A 22,237-nucleotide genomic window follows, 5' to 3' on the forward strand; every position below is an offset into this window, starting at 1 on the left:
TGATTAGCTAACGCAGCCCAGGTGCGTGTGCTCTCTCCACCAGCCGGCGCAGCCAAGACCAATTCCGCCTCTCCGGCAGACCGACTGCTACACATGCATTAGCCCAAACTGGTTCCACAAAGAAGACAGTGTCTTCAGTTTACTCCAGTGGCCTGCAAAGTCCCTAGATCAGTGGTGTCAAACTCGTTGCCATGGAGGGCCGTGTGTATGCAGGTTTTCATTCCAACCAATTAATGCTGCCTTAATTGAGTCCAATTACTCATTCAGCCATATGCGTTTAACTGCATTGAAGCACAGAATATAAGAAAATTTTTATTTAGACAATGCGGGTCACCATAGACGTCGGGTCACCATTGTGCACAAACCTGCATCCCTAATTCAGCAAATAATTTAACTAATTATATAATCAAGATCTGAGGCTGGAATGAAAACCTGCATACACACGGCCCTCCATGGCAACGAGTTTGACACCACTGCCCTAGATCGTCAAACCAACAGAGCAGCTTTGAGATGAGCTGGAACGAGAGGTTTGCGGCATGAATTTGCGGCCGAAAAATCTGCAGGAACCGCACTGTGCTATCAAGTCAGCGTGAACCAAAATCCCTCAGAAAGGTCTCCAGCACGTTGTTGAATCCATGCTCTGAAGAATTCAGACTGATCTGGAAGCAAAAGAGGGCCCTACCCTGTCCTGGACAGGTGTACCTAATAAAGCGGCCACTGAGTGTGCATATATGCCCCATGTGTAGAACAAAATTGAGAGGACGGCCTTCTTCAGACAGCATTGTTCAGACTGCTGTGTTGGCTTCGCCCAATAGCAAAGAACCATATCGCAGCTCACTGCTTTCCTATTGGTCGAGGAGTTTATTGTTTGCAGCAGGGATCAGTCCCTGCGTGGCAGTGCACCACAGGCCTCTTCTTCTTCTGTTTCTTCTCCTCCTGAAACATCTCCTGGCGCATTCCTCACCAGAAAATCCTTCCAACGGCTGTGCCAAAAATACACACGACTTCCTCTTCTCACTTCCTGTTTTAAAAAAAAAGAAGGAAAAAAAGCCAGTCACATGAAAGTCTTCTCCCTTTCTCAAAAAAAAAAAAAAAAGAGCAAGGGAACTTGGGTGGATTGTCCATCCTTAGTTCAAAACACAATCTTATTGCTCCCGTTTTGGACTGCCTCAGTACTTTACTGGATGCTATTCTCATACTAAAAATGGTAACATCTTGGTCAGTTTGTTGGCCAAATCTATTTGAATCGGGGCTAAGTACATGGTGCTGACTCCCTGGGCAACGCCTCTGGTCTAGTATCGCCAGAACAGTAAAACTGAAGCAACACGGATGTTTGTGCCTGTGAGTAATTCGTACAGCCACATCATGCAATGCCTGTCAGCACTGTAACAGGAAGTAGCTTATCAGCTGACACCAGCACACAGTGAGTAATCAGGAGTAGACAGACTTGGTATTGCTGGGAAAACAGCCCAACGACGATGCTGACCCATGATACTCTACGGGAACTAGACCGCAGTGTGACAGTCATGCAGCAGAAGCCCGGTGATAAAAGATACTCTTCTGTCGCCAGATGCTCTACTCTGTGTTCTACACATCAGGGCGACATAGCTCAGGAGGTAAGACCGATTGTCCGGCAGTCGGAGGGTTGCCGGTTCAAACCCCGCCCCGGGCGTGTCGAAGTGTCCTTGAGCAAGACACCTAACCCCTAACTGGTCTGGTGAATTAGAGGCATAAATTGTAAAGCGCTTTGGATAAAAGCGCTATATAAATGCAGTCCATTTACCATTTACAACACACCAGAGTCCTCCTTAACCTCGCAAGTGAAACATTTACAGTTTAACGCATCTTCTGCACATTCTTCCGGGGGTGCAGGCAAGAAAAATACATTCTCTAACTGTGACATCACACATGAAACTCGGTGTCACCAACTGGAACCTCATGTAGTTAACGGGATAGATCATTCCCTGGGATTTTTTTCAAAAATAGATAATTTCAGTTTTCATATATAAATTTTTTTTTTGATTGGCCCGAGATTTTTTTTTGTGTGAGATCAAGGACCTTTTAGATACTTACAGAAGTTTCTGTAAGTTTCAAATCTCATTTGTGCACAAAAACAGCTTGGGCCAACCGAAAACACATACTAAAACTGAAATATTATGCAAAAAAAAAAAAAAAAAAAAAAAAACCTCCAGGAAGGGGAACTGTCCCTTTTAGATGGAGGTAAAGCACAAGTGCTGAGGATCTGGTGAGTCCAAAAAATCTCTGCTGACGAAATCACTCTTGAAAAACTGCCCCAACATTAATCCTGAGGTGAAGGCCGTCAGCATAGGGAGCTGCTGATTCAAATTCCTGCAGTAATCTTTTTGTAACTAGAGAATTTCTGTGTACTTAAAATAGCTGGAAACATATATTCAAATTAATTATATTATTTAATGCAAGTTGGTACAAAAAAACAAGATGATACAGAACAAACAAACAAAAACACTGCAATATAGACTCCACCCCCCCCCCCACCCCTTCCTTATTGCGATATTCATTGGAATCACAGACGTGATGTGTACACAAGGAAATACAATCATTGAGACGGGCAATAGAGGGAACTTCAAATCCTGGATCAAATCACCGTGTTTAATAGACTGGCTGGTGTTTCGGCTAATGGTTGACTGGCTCTGACACTTAAATTTAGGCTACTATGTAAATTAATTTAATTTGATTTAAGCTGTGTGTATTTACGGCAGCTTCACAGTAGCCTAGCAGTGGGAATCTGCATTGCGCAACACCCGGGGGACACAGCTCGCGCAGCACGTTGTTTTCGGCGTCCACAATAACACTTTGTATGATAGAAACAAACGATAACCCGAGCCGAAAGAGAAGAAAAAATAACTGTCATGCAGGGGTTTGTATCCTTAAAGGTGGATCAATCTGGGAGATTAATAGTACATCTCCACGCGTTTCCAAGACCCTCCTCCATCCACGGTCTGTCAAATCCGGATCAAATTTGGTAATCCGTAATATATCATTATAGTCTGTCATGGCAATTATTCCCCAGATACAGGGAGATTTATGCCGTTAGGCTATCAAAAATCCACCTGTTAGAGTATGTATAGGATACCGCAGCTCGGAGGAGCGTGTAGACCTACCGTGATATCACATACTTGCACATTGAAATCGCCGCCGCAAAAGTAAGGTCCATATTGTAGTCACACGTAACCAATGACACATTTGCTGGACGCGCGCCTATAGCCTAAATGCAGTGTCATCATCCACCGGAATTTCTCAAAGCCACGTTAGCTTAGACGACAGATACATTCTGCAGAAGTAGATTCAGATTTAAACCGAGGAATCAGATGCAGTGCTTATACCCACCAGATAATCAGTATTCTGCCACGCGCTGGTGAGCTATTGTCTGTGTGAGAGTTAAGTGTGCGATTAAGAAACGGGTACCCCACGAGCCTGTCACTTAACATGAATGCGAACGCCTAATTTAAAAAATGTGGCTTCCCATGTAGCTACATCCAGCGATTCAACAAAATGAAAACGTAATTACATCGCGTGAAGGATGCTCCCTTGCATCGACTGCGATCAATGTGAAATTATTTGACGTTGGCGGCGGGGGTGGCCCGTAAGACTATATAAAATAACTGAGTTAGGCGTCAGTTTGAGTTAAAATGTGCATGCTTTCCTTTCTTTTTGGTGAAATATTGATTTGGACTGAAAGAAGCCTCTGGCTATACAACCGGTGATCTTTACTGTACAAATGTACAAATTGGCGCGTTCAAAGCAACTATAAATGGGAGCCCAATATCCTCTGGTTCGTTAGAAAAAAATGTCATACGTGATAAATGATGCCACACGACAGTGGTAACCAACCCTGTTTCTGGAGATCTACTATCCTGTAGGTTTTCATTTAAACCTGAATTTGGCACAACTCAACAAGATCTCTAGCTGTTGAATGAGGTGTGCTTTGTTAGGGTTGGAATGGAAAACCTACAGGACCGTCCAGGAACATGGTTGGTTACCACTGGCATAAGACGTGTATGAACTGTGGAAAAGTATTTGTTCTGTCTTAAACCTGCTCTGTATGGGCCATAGCTACACTTTGACCTTTAAATAAGTGAAAACAAGAAGTCCATATTTTCCTAACGTAATTTTGGGTACATTTTACAGCTGAGGATTAGCACACACACACACACACACACACACACATATATATAAAGGTGGCATAATTACAATGTTAAGCCACCATTTCCTGAACCTCCCCCTGGGTATATGGCTTATTATGCTGCCAAATAGTAAAAAAATAAACCAAACTGAAACCAAGTGGTATAATAGCTGCAGAACTGAATGCATCACTGAAAGTAATGCTGCATTGCACTCTGGGTAAGAGTAACTGCCAAGTGATCAGTGGGGCGGCAATGTGGTATAATGGGTAAGGAACCTAAAGGTCACAGGTTTGATTCCTGGGTCGGACACTGCCGTTGTGCCCTTGAGCAAGGTACCCAACCTGCATTGCCCCAGTATATATCCAGCTGTATAAATGGGTGCAATGAAGCAATGCGGGTTAAGTACCTGCTGCCCATGTTCTGGGGTTAAGCCAGGGGATGTAATTGCCAGACCTGGAACAAAACAAAATTATATTATTATATTATTCCCAGGCCTCTGATTCTAATATTTCCACCCAAGTTCACTGACCATTGAATCAGACACGTGGGCGGAGCCTGTAGCTCGGGCAGCTGACCCGCCGATTGGCTGAGTGGCAGCTGCTTGACTCAGAGGGCAGCCGTCGGCCAGACGCTGGACTGGAGAGGCCTGAGCAGCTCTTCACTGCTGAGTCTGAGGGCTTTCTCTCAGACACACAGAACCAGCGGGAGCCACCGGGGAGGGGGGGGGGCGGGGGGGGGGGGGAGAGAGGAAGAGAGAGCAGAAAGAGCAGAGGGAGACAGAGGGAAACAGAGGGAGGGAGGGACAGAGAGCAAGAGAGAGAGAGAGAGCAAGAGCAGAGAGAGAAAGAGGGAGGGAGAGCAAGAGAGAGAGCAGAGAGAAAGAGTAGAGAGAGAGCAGAGAGAGACGGAGGGAGGGAAAGAGAGCAGAGAGAGATAGAGGGAGAGAAAGAGAGAGCAGAGAGAGACGGAGGGAGGGAGGGACAGAGAGCGAGAGAGAGAACAGACAGGGAGAGAGATAGAGAGATAGAGAGAGCAGACAGAACGAGAGAGAGTGAGAGCAGAGAGAGAGAGCGAGAGAGAGGGAGGGAGGGAGAAAGAGAGAAAGAGAGAGCGTGGCAGGGCTAGACCTTGCAGTTCTTGCCAGTCCAGCAGTTTTTGGGGGCAGGAGATTGAATCTGGGTAGCGGGCGGGTCTGGTTCAGACATGAGTTCAAAGGGTTGCAGGGGGAGGGGTGAGGAGGAGGTGGAGGGGGTGGGTGGAGTTTTACTACGAACAGGAAGTTCACTTAAACCGAAGGCAGACATCTTGGACGGAGGCCAGTCCCCCGCTGAGGCGGCGCGTTTATTTTCCCGCCGTTTTCTCGAAGGCCTCAGGCCTCATTCGCGCCGCCCGCTCTCCGTCTGTCACTCATTAACCGACGGGCCCTTTCTTCTCCCTTCCTCGGAGAGAGACCGGAAAACGGTACGAACGCGGCTCTGCCGTTATCGGGATGGGATGGGGGGGGGGGGGGGGGGGGGGGGCGGGAAACTGATAAAAGTCTGGGAATGGATTAACCATGTCTGCCAACTGCACCTTAAGCTAGTGTACAGCATGCAGTTCTGCTTCTGCTCATTAGCTCAATTGTGTAGCCTACATGATCTGATAATATTTTTGAAGTGTCATAAGCTATAGCTGGCGAGCGCACGTGTACCCTTGGTGAAAATGATTTACTCTGGTCTATTGCCAGTACAGGAGCGAACCAGAATTTGGGCTCTTCCAGGCTATGTAGAAAAGTAAGGCAGGGTTATTGGTTGGAATAAAAACGAATGTGGACACCAGCCCTCTTAGACCAGAGCTGCGTTCCCATGATCACATTTTCTCAGACAAGTCTTGAGTTTTCTACTCCTGTGCATGCACTCACATAATTAAAATGGTACAAAGACGTTCATAAAAAGATATTCTTGTTACTGGGGTGGCACCGTATGGGTACATAAAACTGTACCCCTAGTTTTGGGTTTAATAATTCATTTGTACCTGTTTTTGTTCTGTTCAGGTACTTAGTAGTACCTTAATTACTCTGTTGTACCTTTCAGGGTTACATTTGGGAAATTTGTTTCTTAAAGAACAAAAAATGACCTCCTCTGTACTGTTATTTCTGAGTGTGTGTGTGTTTTTGTGTGTGTGTGTGTGTGTGCGTGTGTGCCTGAGTGCGTGCGCACGTGTGTGTGTGCGCGTGTATGTTTGTGCACGTGCGTGTGCGCGCGCGCGTGTGTGCGCGTGTATGTATGCGCGTGCGTGTATGTGTGTGGGTTTCTTGATGGCAGTTTTTGATAGAAGATGGAATGGTTTCTCTGCGCTTGTGAGCGGTTTCTGTGGCCGTGCAGCTGGCCAGCACAGTGCAGTGAGCCAGATGCTCGCAGCGACACCATCCGTCTGTACAGGGAGGATAAAGTTGGTGCCTTCAGCTCCCAATTCCCATCAATTCAGCCAGAGAAAATCACAGCCCCTGTGTGACCTTGGCCTCCCACGTCCAGGTAACCCCCCGCCAGGCAGGCCAATAGGTGTCCATCAGATGAATTACGCAGCCTCATAGCCTACCACACACTTGAGAACCAAAACGAATTTTCCTAGAGAAACGAACGAACGCAGGCACCAAAAAACCTGGAGTCGTTAAGCCCTGGTGCGAACAAACGCAGCGTTCATTTGCAGTTTCCATCGTGATTGACGCTATGCGCGCGTCTCTCCTACTGTGTGGTTGGCTAGGAAAATGCACAACTGTAAACACATCGACCTCACACACACACACACACACACACACACAGAGGCAGTGGCAGCGATACCCGGGCTCCGGGGGAATGCGCGATATGCTACAATGGGACCGTGTGCCCCGGAAGAAAGGCAACCTTCATCCCCCCGGTGGGGAGAGACGGAGCGCGCGGTGCTGCCTGTCGCTGGAATCCGCGTTAAACTTCCGCCCATCTGCGGCCATAAACAGCCCCAGATGACAGCTGCGCCCCAGCGCTCGGGAAGCCGTCTCCAGCCCTCGCGCTGAACCGGTGCCGGCTGACGCGCGGATATCTGCTGCTAAACAGCCAGATGCGGCCTTTTTTTTTCTCCCCCTTTGTCACCTCTCAGAAGACTCGCGCCGTCTTCTTCCAGGAATCACGCCGGAGGTAGGAATGTTTTTAATTACCGCCAATCTAACAGCAAAACAGACGATCGGCGTGGTCGTGAACGTAGGTCAGAGTGATTTAAACCATACGTGCTGTGGTGGCTGATTGCCTGCTTAAAGTAATGCATTTTAACCGAGTGACTTTTTTTTTAATCCATTTTTTTTAACACAACGGTTTTCATTCATCTCAGTAAACATGCAATCATGTGCAAGAATTGGGGGGGAAAAGTGCAATACGAGCTTTAAATTCAATACTGAATGTGAAGCACAAGTGCCGTTGAGGTTAGATTGACTGTGGCCTCTTGTATGAGCCCCTTGAGCCTGACACAGGCTGGTTTATGTGACGTTCTGCGTGATGTGACTAATGGTGGTCCCATGGTTTCAGTGTCCTCGGGGGGGAGCGTTAAGACCTCGTTGGTGTGATTCACTCTGGTAGGGTGTCTCAGATACGTAATGGGGGGGGGGGGGGGGTGTCTCCTTCTCCAGTCCCATTAGTCAGAATGGGATCCTTCTGTAGGTCTAGGCAAGCAATCCTGCATAGACCCACAGAAGGAAGTCTACAGCGGGTCACAAATATACAGCCAATAGAGTCATTTCTGTTTCAGATTCTGGTTCGCTCTGGGTGCTCTGTAAAGGGTCTGTCCCTGAGTGATTTGGCTGTTTCCTGTGGTGTGTGAGAGGGATCTTGTCCACTTCCTCTGTCCAGTCCCTCAATTCAAGTCAACAAACTTCAATTCAATTAATAAACTAAAAAATCTTCATAGAGCATTATGGGTGTTTTTTTCAATTTGTGAATTTAATTTGTTAAAAACACTTCCTGAATTGACTGATTTGAAATGGACCTGACCCCACCCTTGATAATTACCCGTGGGTGTAACAGACAATTAGAATGGTCTTAACTGAACATTCTAATGCTGATGTCACAATCACTGCTGGCAGCTGAAAGCGATGGAGTCCCTGAATTTTGAATTTTGAAAAAAGCATTTCAAAAGACCTGTTCTTCAAAAGGGTTAAAGTTGAAAGTGCCTTGGGAATTTAGTAAGCACTACGATGGGTTCCATTCAAGAGGGATACTGCTGTTTTCCACACTTTAATTAGGTATCGGAAGGGACCCAGTCCCAGTTATGAGATTATAAATTTGCAGAACTGTGCGGATTAAATAATCAACATTTTTGCTTTTATATTGAGGCATTCAGAGTGACAAACACTGCTTGTATCCACCTCCCCCCCCCGCCCCCCTTGTGGTGAATACAGTACACTGCAGTTCTCTTAGATTAAAGTACTCTGCAGTCCACCCCAGCGACAGTCAGACTCCTCGTAAAAAAAAGATTACATAATTTCCATGGAGCAGAGCCATTATTAGGACTGGAAATACCCGCGTTAAAGAGGAGATGGACTGTGGCACCGATGACCCAGTTAATGCACTAACGGGGGATGAGGGTGGGAGGGGGGGGGGCAAGAAGGGGCCACAACCAGTTATGTACATCTGCTTCCTGCTGATACAGATCTCACAATGGCTGCCTGGTTCTCTCTCAGCACAGATGTAGCATTGCCAGATATTCCATGCCACCAACAGCAAGCAGCATTCAAATGTCAGTAAGCTTGATGGGCCATGTATATTGAATGGGGGAAAAAATGACCTTATAAATACATTTTTTGAATCTAGAATGGGATTCTAGAGTGGTCGTTTCTCTGTTCTGCATAAGTTAGTGACACCATGTGAAGGGAAGGGGGGGGGGGGGTTATGATGCTGAGTGAATAGACTGTAGTCCTGTCTAGTAGATCTGCATCTATGTTCCAGACAGACTCAAATCACAGAGGCTGGACAACAAGGCACACAAATCATTTATCCCAAGACAGGATGTTGGGTGTTTCCCCTCTTTCACATGCCTATATGCTGGTGTCTGTACATAATAATCATGACAAGCCTTAGGTACAAAGGTTGAGTTGGTTAAACACGTCCTTGGTGGCAGCTGACTTTTCCCACTGTGCACGAGAGAAGTTCTCAAATGGTATACCATATGTAAAAATGAAATTAAAAAACTCAAGTTGCTTTTATAATTATGGTTTAGTGCATTATCAACAGATAGTTAGCCACGAGAAATCAGAAGGACTCCTCTTTGACGGTGTATGGGAAGAAAACGAAACGAGAGCCAAACTAACAGTCCTTCAGTTCACGGAATTAATGTTATTGCTCAATGAAGACACCCAGTGGACATAGGCTGTAACTACAGCTTCTTATTCATCCGAATGTTGCAGCCATGGACTGCATTCCTGAATCCTGCACTGCCTGCTTCACTTGAATACTCTTAAAGGGGATGAGCAGTATTTAGTACAGGCAAGATAAGAAAAAAAGGCCAGATTATCTAAAGATGCATTAAGCCAACATATATTATAACTAATAATGCACATTTGAGATATGTAGATATATATACTATATGAATATTAGGTGAATGAGTTCAGCTGTAATGTGTTTGTTCACCCTTATGACAGGTTATACACTGCCTAGCCAAAAAAAAAGAGTTGCCGTTTTGTTTTTTTGGACAGTGCCCACTGTACAAGCCTCTGGTGGCAGTGTTATGATCTGGGGTTGCTTCAATTGGTCAGGTCTGGGCTCAGCAATGTTATGCAGCAATAAAAGGAAGTCAGCTGAGTACCTGAATGTACTGAATGACCAGGTTATCCCATCAATGGATTTTTTCTTCCCTGACGGCACGGACATATTCCAGGACAACAATGGCAAGACTCATCAGGCTCACATTGTGAAAGCGTGGTTCTGGGAGCATGAGGAATTATTTTCACACCTGAATTGGCCACCACAGAGTCCTGACCTTAACCCCATTGAAAGTATTTGGGATGTGCTGGAGAAGACTTTACGGAGTGGTTCGACTCTCCCGTCGTCAATACAAGATAATGCAATTCTGGACGGAAATAAATGTTGTGACGTTCCACAAGGTTGTCGAAACAATGCCATGACGAATGCGTGCCATAATAAAAGCTAAAGGCGGTCCAACGAAATATTAGAGTATGCAACTTTTTTTTTTGGCCAATCAGTGTATGTATATATGTAGATGTATATACTGTATGAATATTAGGTCAATGAGTTCACCTGTAATGTGTTTGTTCGCCTTTATGACAGATTATAGCATGCATATGTCTGCTGAAATAACATATCACAGGCCTGATCCGCTCAGTGTCTCACGGCAGGCAAATTGGCCTTAATCTTTAGCTGATCCTGCCCAACTGCCCAATTAAGAAATTAAGCCCGTCAGGATTTCCCTTGCGATGAAGAGATTACGAGATGAAACGCGTTCGCTCGACGTCGACGAGGAAGGGATTTACATCTGGTCGCCGGGCGTCAGAGGCCGATTTGTGGTGGGTCTGTTTGTGAATGGAAGTCATGGCTATGATAGCTCAGGCCTACGCCCATATCTTTCTTCTCATTCAATTAATCAAATACTGAACTTTGCTTCAGGCCAAAACATCTATGCCTTTGATTGATAGTCCGCGTTTTTTTTTTTTTTTTTTTTGGAAACTGCTCCCGTGTGTCTCTTAACTGTTTTGCGTTCGTGTTACGTAACGTCACTCCCGTACAAATAACCACAAGACAAAAGCAGTCAAATTCTTTGTAGTACAAGTAGTCCTTGGAAAGGGGGTGGTGTTCCATGTCAGGTCTTGTTTATAGGGGGGGGAGTGAATTGTTTGTTTTTTTTTCTCAAGCGGAGGAGTCATTTGCATTTGCTCACAAAACATTCCTTTTCCGTTTGATGAAAGGCACTGCGCTCCAATTATGCGCAACAGTTACGTGCCAAGGCGAAGGTGAACTCAAACAAATAGAGAGATAATCATTGGAGAGCATTAGAAAAGAATATGCACCGGCTGAAAAGACAGTTTGGCGTTTGAAAACAGATTCTGGAAGGTGTTTCCCTCTTGCTTTTATGCAGTAAAGCTTTTGTTTTTGCCTCCACCCAGATCTGTGAGAGTAGATCTCCCAGCCAGATCTGCAAAAGTAGATCTGCCAGCCAGATCTGTGAGAATAGATCTCCCAGCCAGATCTGTGAGAGTAGATCTCCTAACTTGAACTGTGAGAGTAGATCTCCCAGCCAGATCTGTAAAAGTAGGTCTCTCAGCCAGATCTGTGAGAGTAGATCTCTCAGCCAGAACTGTGAGAGTAGATCTCCCAGCCAGATCTGTAAAAGTAAGTCTCTCAGCCAGATCTGTGCAAGTAGATCTCTCAGCCAGAACTGTTAGAGTAGATCTCCCAGCCAGATCTGTGAGAGTAGATCTGCCAGCCGGATCTGTGAGAGTAGATGGAACCTATTCCTGTATGCAGTGGGTGAGAGGCAGACTACACCCTGGAGCAGTTGCCAGTCCACTGCAGACGCCATTCACTCACACACTCATAGCACACATACCTACAGGCAATTATGGTTCTCCAATTAGCCTACTGAACCCCACGCGGATACAGGAGGGAGCATGCAGGGACCCTCCACGCCGGGATTTGAACCCGGGACCTCTCGCAGTGCCGCCCCGTCGGCGGTTCAAAGAGATGCAAAGCAGTCGCTGAACTGTCCCCAGGCTGGCGGGACACCACGGCGCCATTTTGCAAAACTGAGGCGCGGTGCGGCGGGTCGCACTGGCGGCAGCCTGACAGGCCGTTTGCTCATTGGCTGGAGCGTTGCTTTGTGACCCCCCAACCACAAAACCCAAAACCTTCTGACATGTTCAGTTATGGAAATAAGGTGTTGTTAGGCGACTGGTTAAAACTGCACGCTGCTCAGCAGTACCGCGTGCGACAGGTGTTTGGACTTGCTGGTGTGAACGTTGAGGCAAAAATTCGTTTTTTTTTTGCAGTACCGCCACCAGTGGGCCCTGCCCCTTTTGTGCAGGAACTGCTCCTCGCGAATTTATCGCATTTAGTTAAACTGGATTTCCCTGCTTCTGTCAACTGAGAACCAGCATCAGTCGATCACTTTTAGGGACATATCCCAGAGCTGTCTAAAACCTTAATCACTGTGAAACCGGCCCCAGGCATTCTCAGCTTAACTTAAGCAGTAGCAGTTATTGATCATTACAGCTGGACAGAGGCGTCAGATGTCTTGTCCAATAATGAGCTCTTTTTTCCCAGCTAATCCTCCACACTGGGGTTCCACAACGCAAGAGCTTTGATATGTGTGGATATATTTATTCAGTTATATTTTTAATTGTGGAAACATTTCCATTGATCCATATTATAGAAATTATATGATTTTATATATTTAACCATTTATTATTATTATTATTATTATTATTATTATTATTATTATTATCATTTAATGTGAACTATTTGATGTTTCCTCACATACAAATACCATAATTAGCATCAGAAATATTTTCATGACTCATCACCATGAGAATTTGTGAACAGGAAACTTCTAGGGCAAAGATTATTTGCATGAGACTCTCTGGGAGAATGGGAGAAAATAGAATAAAAAAACAAAACAGGAAACAATATAAAATGCACTTGCGTGGGTAGACAGCATTATCAATATCATGGAATTTGTGTGAAGTGACATCCAGAAACATGTCCTGAAATGGATGTCCATGTCCTCCAGAAGGGCAATGGGGATTTGGCAACAATTCCTGCAATCAAACGGTTTGCGGGAAAAGGTAAGCAGGTTCCACCATTTCATCGCTGCCTGCTGATATCTGTGTTTTTTGGCTTTATGCAAAATTCTACTCCTCATAATCGCTGAGGTTTTTTTTTCATGCTTTGTTTTTCATCTTTTCGACAGAGCAACTTGCTGTTGCAGGTTTACCAAATACTGCGTGTCAATCAATCAGTCATTCTGTGGTATTTTAATTCATTCAAGCATTGTCTTTTTCTTGCCGGACTCGTCCCTGGCCATCTCTGCTGGAAATGGAGTCTACAAACTATTTATAACTGTTTAAAACTTTCTTACTTGCGTCTAGAATTCCAGTTAGTGAGAAATTGGTCGGGAGGGTTCTTGTGCTTGCTAATAGCTTTGGAAGATCAAAATTCTCCTCACATGGCCGTGAGACAGTGATGGAGGTTTCTTTTCCAACAGCATGGGTGTACCTTTCATACTGTTTGTGCTCAAAAAAAACCAACAACGTTTCAAACCAAGTCCATACAAAATATTCCACCATATTTCTAACCATAACTAATTCCAAAAAAATGCACAGATCCACATTGCCAGCTGAACAATGTATAACAAGCTACATTATTTCTGGGAATTCCCCGCTCATTTTACACTCCTGATTCCGTCGAGTATTATATTATATAAGGATGCTTTGTGCACGATGCTTAATGGAAACGTGAGAAATTGGATAGTAATTCACCGAGTGGTCACCCTAAATTAAATCCCAATGAATTGAGCTCATTGAGTACATGCTGGGTGCATTGAGTTGGGACAGAAGTGGACTATCTGCTGCAGCCCAGCTGAACATGCTACAGTACCTGCTGTTTCATTTCCAAAAGCAGATCCCCCCATACACACTTGACCTTTGACCTCACATTGACCAAATATTGGATTTTTTAAAGAATTTAGGCTGACATTGATCCATACGCACAGTAAGTCACATGACCGAGCTCGGGTTCACTGGATTTCTTCTCCAGTTCCAGCATCAGGGCACCTTTTGGAAACGGGACGGCCAGTGCAGCGAGTTGCTGTGGCAACACTGCAGACGGAGCACTGCACATACTGAGGAGACATTCACAGTGTGTGGCATTGACAGCATTGTTTTTAAGGTATACAAAGAGCAGGATGTATATCAACACATTCGCTATTCTAGGGTAAAACTGACTGGTTGCAATGTAAATGATGCTCCATAGTGTAAATGTATTCACGTGTAATTTTGTTTGGTGTTGCTATGAGATAAAAGGTACTTTAAAAAAATGTTTTACTTCCTTGATTTTACTGTTTATACAATGTCACCACCACTGGAAGAATTATTTGTATAATAAAAATCATAGTAATAATAATATCTGTATTAATAATATTCATGCTAGCAATGCAGTGGTTGTATGAAATTATTTGGTGTTATTACTTCGATTACAATGTATCATGTGTGAGATATAAATGTGATTCAGATGTTTAGTCACTCAGATATGATTTTGGTTCACACACTTAAGTTGTAACCATGCAAACGTCCGGAATTGTTATCCTGAATAATCTTCAACCTCTTCACATTGCTGGCAATCAACGTCAAAAATGTCAGACTTCGAACGAACATTTGTTTTTGTTTTCTGGGAACCGACACTTTTAAATTGACACTTACCTGTACGTCGTTTTGGATAAAAGCGTCATGTAATGTCATGTAATGTGAATTTGCGTTGCGTTGCGCTACCGAAACGCCCAAACGCCACGTTTTTCTGTTTACCGTGTGCAGTATAGCTTCGACAAACAAGCGAGCCAGTGCGGCCCCCCAGGTCAAGCCTTCGCAAATCTACGGAGTTATCTTTGGCTGAGTTCATTCATTACAGCTCATCGTCACAAACAGTTGCTCAGCATTTTCCGGGACGAGGGTTGAATGAGCTGGCGGCAACACCTGGCAGCCACATATGGCACTTTACCATTAGAATGACGCAGGGCTACGAAGATTTATCTATCCTTTTAATGCTGTTGGGCTGTGACGCGCTGGTTCGGTTTAAATACCGTTGTTTCCGTCTACTGACGCTGAAAGGTCTTTGTCGGACGCTTGTCGCCCCTTTATTCTCCAGATGAACTTTCTAAGGATATCAGACAAACACAATACGTGAGTTTAAGTGGCTAATCTCAGAAGAATGTTTGAAAACAGCCATTAGGCTAGAAAACAAAATATTGGGTGCGGGGTCACAAGTAGCTTTGCATGTAGCCTAACTAAAGAACTTAAAACCCGCACGCGCGCGCGCGATCTTAGTTAAGTCTTGATTTATTTTCTAATAACACAAGCAAACACAAGTAATCACAAATAAACGGTCATGTGTTTTGGCTCACCCCCCCCCCCCCCCCCCCCCACCCCCTCCCCCCCGTTTCACTTTTATTACAATAAAGCAAGATTATAGGTACCCGCGTGAGTATGGGCTGGCCATTATTAAATCAAATACAGTCGGCTTGAAATAATGCAGAAGCAGGCCATGGGGAGATCGGAAACGACACGCTGGGTTTCACGCTGCCCCTAGTAATTTTGCCTGAAAACAAGATGGACCAGTAGCTTCTTTCACGCGTTTCCATCGACCGCACTTAAGCTGCGATTCAGGACACCGATAAGGCTCCCTGTAGACACAGCGGATGAAACTGTTCTTCAACACAGTGTGGAGTCTGCGTATGAGAACGAATAGTGACGAAAAAATGTTTTATGAGAAAAGATGCAATGTGACAATATATTAAATTCGAAATTGTCCTTTATTATTGTCCTTTATATAATGAGTCTGCGAAATTGTGCTTCTTTTAATAACAATTAATAATCGATAAATGTAGACAAGCTTACAAAAAGGCGGCAAAGGTTTGACGATGAACTAATTAGAGTAAAAGACCTAGAAAGATCCACAAAATCATCATTAAAGGATGAACACAGAGAAAACAAAATATGTTCCGTGGATAAAGTTCACTCCAGTGTAAACAAATTTGACTTCCTTTCTTTGTGCTCTCGAGCGCTCCCTGGTGGAGCTACACGTCATGTGTGTACATTGATTATGAAAACATAGAGTTTATGTAACTGGGAAACAACGGTGGTGTTGTTGTGATGGTGCTGTTGCGATTAATATTTGTATTACAGCAATCTACATTATTTTTGTCACATATGAAACAACTTCTACGGACTTGCTTTCGATGCCACTAGATTCTAAAAACCCAACAGCACATTATGGTATAGAAAAAACAACCACAAAAAATATTTGCACATTTACAATCATAAATAATACAACAGATGATGTACTACCATCAACAGGCTTTGTATCATTTTCCAGGCTCCGAACAGTGACTTCTAGTAATGGCATACTAAAAATAAACTGAAAAGCAATGGAGAAATTTGCCTAGAAGCTGTGAGAAAAGCTCTAGGCATTCAGGAAGTCTGCTTAAATGGTAAATGGACTGCGTTTATATAGCGCTTTACAATTGATGCCCCTCATTCACCCATGGCTGCCAGGCATGGTAACAATCAGCTCATTGGGAGCAATTAGGGATTAGGCGTCTTGCTCATGGACACTTTGACACGCCCAGGGCGGGGGATCGAACCGGCAACCCTCTGACTGCCGGATAACTGCTCTTACCTCCTGAGCTATGTCGCCCCATTCAGAAGGCATCGCCTACACATTACCAGCAGGGAAAGGTCTCTAACCCCTCTCAATCTGAGATTTCCTCACCATATGTCAGATACCTGGGGCAGCTTTATTTACGAGACCCAGGGCCGGCCCGTGGCATAAACGCTCTATGCGGTTGTTAGGGCCACAACCGCTAGGGGGGGGGGGCACGTGATCCAATGTTTATCTAAGGTAAATAACGTTATTTTCATAATCATCCCCTGTCATGGAACTACCGGTATAAATTTTAAACGGAATAATGGCAACAGAACATTTCATACCAGTGTAATGTAAGAAGGATTTTACCTTTTAAGCAACAACCCCCTGGCTTGACAGAATCCAACACCCCCCCCCCACCCAGCCCACCCCCCACCCCCCACTCGAACAGACTTGTTTAGGGCCACCAAAATCCTAGGGCTGGCCCTGACGAGACCTCCGCTTTTAACAACATCATCAGACCAGTCTTTTACACTTTTGCTTCAGTCTGTAAGGAGGATCCCATGAATCCGTTCCCACTGAATAAATAATGCGGGTATCTGAAGTAATACACAGTCAACGGTTATCGCAGTTCTTGATTGTGCTTCATGATCAGATTTAAAAAAAAATTTAAATCATCTGACTTGTGGTGGTAAAAATAAATGTTTGTGCAGGTTTTCGTGCTTTCAGCATGTGACAATGGCATCACCACCCCTGTGCTTATTGGATAATAGTGACTTCATTAATGTGATGCAATGCCATAGATATGTCAGTAGCGGACACGATGGAGCTCGTGACCGACTTTTAAACATTTGCCCTGCAGATTTATTGTTAGGCTTCTTGAATCTTACTGTTGTTTGAGGGAGACGATATTGTAACGGTATTGTTTCATCGGTGAAAACACATATAATTATGGGCTTGCGGCTACAATACATGAAAGAACAAGAGCGTATTTGCAAAATGGTTAATGTTCTCCTTGGTCAATTAAATGAGAGTATTGTGATATTTTAGTTAAAGGATAACACCAGTATTTTTCATTTCTTTAGTATCGTCAACATATCCTATGAAAATACCAAATTCGAAAATGTTTCTGTCCAACTCTCTGTACTTTTTTGGTATTTTCCTACCCCATTTAGTGTTCAACCAGGAAACCATGGCCAGTGTAGTTTTTAAAAAAACAAATTTACCTCAAAACGTAGTTCATTTCGATGGGGGCTATTTTCAGTATTTCAGTGCCATGCCAATCTACTTTCCACACATTGTAAAAGCAATCATTGTCACTTGACAAAGTTGTTTCAGTGAAACGTACAAAGGCTAGGTTCCTTCGTAATGGTGAATTAGGCTGATCAAAGCAACAGTAGCTATATCTCTCTTTGACTTGTTTTAATACATTTTTGGACGACAATGAAGTTTTATGACTTCCGATACTGTATATTGGTGTAATTGTTTGCAGGATCAATTCATCGAGTGTTGGACAGAAACATTGGTTTTTGTCTGTTCATAGGATATGTTGATACTGAGATTAAAAAAAAATTACTGGTGTTATCCTTCCAATAAGTGTAATGTTCTAAACAAGATGTGACCGGTATACACCATAATTACTCTATCAATTTCATGAACTATAAATTTCAATTAACTCAGGGTTTTACTGACAAACCTGAGGCTCATGACCTCGAATAAGTGTTAAGTACCTCTCCTCGCGCAGAAGACATTAACCCCTCTCCTTCTCATTTTAATGCGCGCAAGCTTGCCGTTACACGCTCGGTTGTCTGTGTAAACAAGCTCACATAACCTCCAGATCAACTTTTACAGCCAATCCCCTTTTAATTTCAGGGGTTTTAATGTGGAGCGTGTTTGACGAGCCCATTGTTCAGGGGTCGCCCCCGGGGAAATGGCAGCCGACCTCTATTCCACATTCCTGGAAGGACCCGGGGCCCTCTGAGGGTAATTGTTGGTTGTGGGTCATGTGACAAGCCACTCCCTCTGGAAGACTGCGGCAAAAGTAAGCAGTCATTCATCACTCGGTTATTCATCAGTCAGTGTAGGGCGTTTTTTTTTTGTTTAGAGGGGAATGTTTAAAGTTATACCTATGCAGACATTTTGTAGCATGGAGCTGGTATTTGGGGGGGGGGGGGGGTGGGGGCGGGAGCATTAAGGAAAATTAATTGTAGCTGTTGGGGCAATAAAGAGGTGGAGAAAGAAAGTGAATGCTGTATTCTTTGTTAACGACATGCAATCGCACCCCCCCACAAGCACACACACACAGATACAGAGACACAAGCACACACACACCCACACACATACAGAGACACACACACACCCACACAAAAGTATGTACACACACGCACACACACACACACACACACACACACACACATATACAGAGACACAAGCACACACACACACACACACACACACACACATATACAGAGACACAAGCACACACACACACACACACACATATACAGAGACACAAGCACACACACACACACACACCCACACACATGCAGAGACACAAGCACACACACACACCCACACACAGATACAGAGACACAAGCACACACACACACCCACACAAAAGTATGTACACACACGCACACACACATATACAGAGACACAAGCACACAAGCACACACACACCCACACAAAAGCACGTACACCCACCCACCCACACACACATACACACACCCACAAAAAGGCACGTAGACCCACACACACACACACACACACACACACAAAGGCACGTCCACCCACCCACACCCGCACACACATACACACACACACACATGCAGAGACACACGCACACCCACACAAAAGCACGTACACCCACCCACCCACACACACACCCACACAGACAGACACACACACACGCTCACATGCAGGGACACACAGCACACAGCAGTCACGCCGGCTCCAGGCATGTTGACATAGCATTATGAAAAGAACACTCTGGCTCCATCTTGAATGGTTACACTTTAACAGTGGGCCTGGGTCTGTGTCAGGTGGAACCATGTTTTCTGCAGAAACATGCCCTAGTGCAGTGGTCTCCAACCCTGGTCCTGGAGAGCTACAGGGTCTGCTGGTTTTTGTTTTTACCTTAAAATCAGCACCCAATTGAGACCCAAGACACCAGGTGAGTTGAGTTAACTGTGTAATCAACTGCCCTAATTGATTCATGAAGTGAAGAGTCACTATGAAAACCAGCAGACCCTGTAGCTGTGGAGACCACTGCCCTAGTGGTAGTAAACTAGGTAAGGTAACTTTGAAGGAGCACACTTTGCACTTGCTATCCCGTGGCTATCCAATCTACTTATTTTCCTCATTACTCTATGTTTCTACCGCTAGCTCCAAATGCTAAAGACACCTGGTTAGTTTGTCCTTGCCTTGTAAGAAGCTTTGAAGCATACTGTACCAAGATGAAGTCTGGGCTTGCTGAACCGCTCGACCGAACTCTGCTGATCTTGGTAAAAAAAAAAAGATTTTTAATGGTAAAATGGACTGCATTTATATAGCGCTTTTTCCAAAGTGCTTTAGAACTGATGCCTCTCACTCACCAGAGCAGTTAGGGGTTAGGTGTCTTGCTCAGAGACACTTTGACACGACCAGGGCGGGGTTTGAACCGGCAACCCTCCGACTGCCAGATAACCGCTCTTACCTCCTGAGCTATGTCGCCCCTATGTGATCTGATCTTGCTCGAAAAAGCCTAATGTAAAAAGATATTATGTCGCCTGTTTCTCCACTCTCTCTTTAATATTTCTTTTGGGGCTTTACAGCTTTATTGGACAGAACAGTGTAGAGGGACAGGAAGAACAGGGAAAGAGAGAGACGTGCAACAAAGGTGCGGTCGGGATTCGAACCACCGACGTCGCGGCTCGTAACGAGCATGTGGACAGCGCTCTACAGGCTACGCCATGAGACACCCTTTCTCTCTCTCTTCTCTTCGCTCTTGAGGTGGAGGCTGTGAGCGTTGCGAAGGAGGCATCCGCACGGCGATGTTATGTGATGCATATCTACGATCGCGCATCTCGATTATGAAATAATCTCTCCGTGTACTGAGTGATTCATTCGCGTGCGTTCATTTGTGCAATAGATAAACAGATAAACAGGCTAGATATAGATTTGTGGCCAAACCTCAAAATTGTTTTGAGTCTAGATTTGGCTGTTGGGCGCGTGACACACCATTGTGGATATGCATGGTTTACGCAAGAATTTAGGGTGGGATTTAATCAACATTTTCTTTAACTGACAATCAAAAAAAATCTTTTTTTCTTAGCAAATGCAGTTTTGGAGAGTCCAGCAAGCACTGAAACCAATCGCCAAACCGTATAGAAATTGGAGAAAAAGTCTAAACTTGAGTTTACGTTTAAGTAAAAGTTAAGGATAAATGTTGATTGAATTACAGGCCTTAGGGTTTGAGTACTATTTTTGTAGGACGTACAGCCAAGAGAAAGTGAAGTGTTTAATTTATTATTGAAATTTTTTTTTTTTTTAATTTGACCCTGCAGAAAGATTCACAGTGTTAAGATAAAGAACCCCACATCCTCTTCCCCAAGCCAACACATCTCATAAGTAAGTTTTGAAAACAGGTTCATATACAAATCCCTGGTGACTCTGTGCAAATTACTGAACTGAAGCACACGGTCTGCTGGGACCGAGCAGAAAGAAAAGTATTATTCAAGTATTATTAACATAATAAAAGTGCCTAGGCTGACAAGACATGTTGCATTGAAAATTTATTCAAAGATATGCATTTTATTTTTTATTGAACGCGCCTTGTGGTCTGCGTTTCAGCATAATGGAATACGGCTCTTCAGATTATGACCAGAGACTAAGGTTCCCTGCAGTGGACAAAAATGAATTGCCAGGTCTTAGATGGATACACACACACACACCTACACACACACAGACACATACACACATGCAAACACCCACACACACACACACACCTACACCTACACTGATGCAGATACATGCACACACACACACACAAGCACACACACACACACACCTACACCAACACTGATGCAGATACATGCACACACATGCACACACACACACACACACACACACACACAAGCATACACACACACACACACTATTGCTGACACATGCTCATGCTTTTGGCTGCCCACATCACAGAGCTATGTGAGATCGCACTCTGTGATCAACATGAATGAAAATGACTGTCTGTTTAAATCCTTGAACCGGAAAGAATGAGCAAACTAAAATTTGCAAATCACCAAAACAAGCCTCAAAACCTCTTTTGGAGGAAAAGGAGGAACGGTTACAATATTTTGAATGAGTAATAACTTATATTACTCATAAAATGCTGACTTGCACTGGCGTGACTGCAACAGTGCTTGAAATCCATATGCAAAGCACACATCCTGTTGCACAATGGAATTAGTAGTATGGCAATAATGCAATATTGGCAAAAGGGTGAAAAAAACATTGGCGTGGAAGAAGAGACACATGAGCTGGGTTGTGCGGTGAAAAATGTGTGTATAAAGGATGATATCTCCATGGCATCTATGTGCTCTTTCTTTTGCCTCTTGAAAGTAGGAAAGAAACACAGTGAAGCTGAAAAGTAGCAAGGGTCATTTGCTGATGTGACCACAAACCAAAAAAAATAAATAAAATAATAATAATAATTAAAAAATAAAA

At 44.2% G+C, this 22,237-nt stretch overlaps 1 long non-coding RNA gene across 1 annotated transcript; it reads left to right on the plus strand.

Annotated features, from left to right (window-relative positions):
• Nucleotides 1-6,972: 6,972 nt before the first annotated feature.
• On the plus strand, nucleotides 6,973-21,488 carry LOC118226085. Its single transcript, XR_004764960.1, has 4 exons — nucleotides 6,973-7,315; nucleotides 18,407-18,575; nucleotides 19,919-20,037; nucleotides 21,079-21,488. It is a non-coding gene; the product is annotated as an uncharacterized LOC118226085 (long non-coding RNA).
• Nucleotides 21,489-22,237: the final 749 nt, after the last annotated feature.

Source organism: Anguilla anguilla, chromosome 4 (assembly GCF_013347855.1).
Source record: "Anguilla anguilla isolate fAngAng1 chromosome 4, fAngAng1.pri, whole genome shotgun sequence".
NCBI lineage: Eukaryota > Metazoa > Chordata > Actinopteri > Anguilliformes > Anguillidae > Anguilla > Anguilla anguilla.